The sequence below is a fragment of the Aedes albopictus genome, chromosome 1, assembly GCF_035046485.1.
Source record: "Aedes albopictus strain Foshan chromosome 1, AalbF5, whole genome shotgun sequence".
Taxonomy (NCBI): domain Eukaryota; kingdom Metazoa; phylum Arthropoda; class Insecta; order Diptera; family Culicidae; genus Aedes; species Aedes albopictus.
Genome location: NC_085136.1, coordinates 212461662 through 212463349, shown reverse-complemented (window position 1 = coordinate 212463349; position 1688 = coordinate 212461662).

The following is a 1688-nucleotide window of genomic DNA, read 5'->3' as shown; positions in this document are numbered from 1 at the left end:
ATTGGGATGGGAAAAGTACCCGACTAGAAAGTTCTAACAAAAATGTAACATAATTATAACAAACCTTGCTATGTATAACTCATTGTGATATAATCATGTTGAACATCCTTGGTGATTTTGAAATACTATAACTCAATTATAACACATTATGTTATAAATGTTGTTTGAGAACACATTGTAATATAATTTAGTTTTGATTCGACGACATTTGGACAATTATGTTACAAAATTGTATCACATTTGGAAAGAAACTAGAAATCATGAAGCTAATATTCATATCACATTCTGTTATAATTTTGATCTGATTATAACAAAATAAATTATTGTCTTGATAAGATCAGTGTGGTTTTGATTAAAATTTTTGTTATTTTAACATCATCCTGCATCTAGTTTATAACACAATAAGTTAATGAAAAATATTATAACATCATAACACAATATGATATAATCTTGATATAATATTCTAGTGGGGTAACCTGCAGTTAACAACTCTGATAATCCACATTTTTTGCTGGACTCGCTTGTGTGATATTTTTGATTATTTATTACCGCACTCATAATCATTTTCAATGCACATATGTATAGATGATGAATAAAAAAAGAATACTGCTCGGGTCAGATTTGAATTCACGATTCTTTTATGCTTAATGAGTGATTTTCCAACTAAGCTACCGAGCCAATTAATGAAATGGCATTTAAATGTAACTAAATTTTAGCGATCCCTTTACCCCTAACTACAAATTTGATGTTATCTATTTCTCTTTATTAAAGAGATTTTCAGCCGGGGCTATGTCTATGTCATGTAAAAGTCATAAAATATCTTGAAAACTTCCATTATATGTCATGTAATTCAGCATGATTCTGAGTGTTAGCATAACATTAAATCTACATGACTAAAATGAATTTTACAGGACGTGTAACTCTCATTATTTTTATCTATGTATCCAAGTAACATTTTAAGTCAAATGGACTAGAAGAGGTTATTAGAAGTATCATAAAACCAAAATAAAAGGTTCAAGGTTTTATGACGGTTCTCTAAACCTGAACAAGACAAATTGGCCACTTGTCTGTGATAATTGGGTATGGTATTGCAGTGTAGCACAGACTACAAAAAAGTGTGAATGAAATGAATACCTGGGAGGAATTCTGTCGACTGAGGGAAGCTGGCAGTGATATTCTATTGGCGTAAAAGTCTATTATGGAAATCAAAAGCTTATTTGTTTCAATGTACGACGTTTCGATGTATTTAACACCTTCAGCAGGGGAGTCGGTTCATTGTCAATCCATCATAACTTTTTTCAACGTTTGAAAAGTACCTATGTTTTTAATTCATTCATTCATATACATATTACTGATAAACGTTCAAAATTTTGTTCAATTTGGTGCACTGGTCTCCGAGATACGACAGCTCAAAAAATAGTTGTCTAAAAAAGTGTTTTACGAGAACGGTTCTAGCTTCGCGAAAGATTAACCAATTGAGCTTAAATTTGTACCAATGATGCACATATAATAGGTTGACAAACAGTCAAAATTTGAGAATTGTTTATGCACTCTATGAAAAGTTACAGCATGATGAACTTTTTTGTGAGAGAAAAAAAGTTGCCTATCCCAAACATTTTGGCCATCCCTTGTATTTCTTATTGATTTATCTCTGGGAAATTTCTATCAGATCCTCCTGCAGTTTTTTC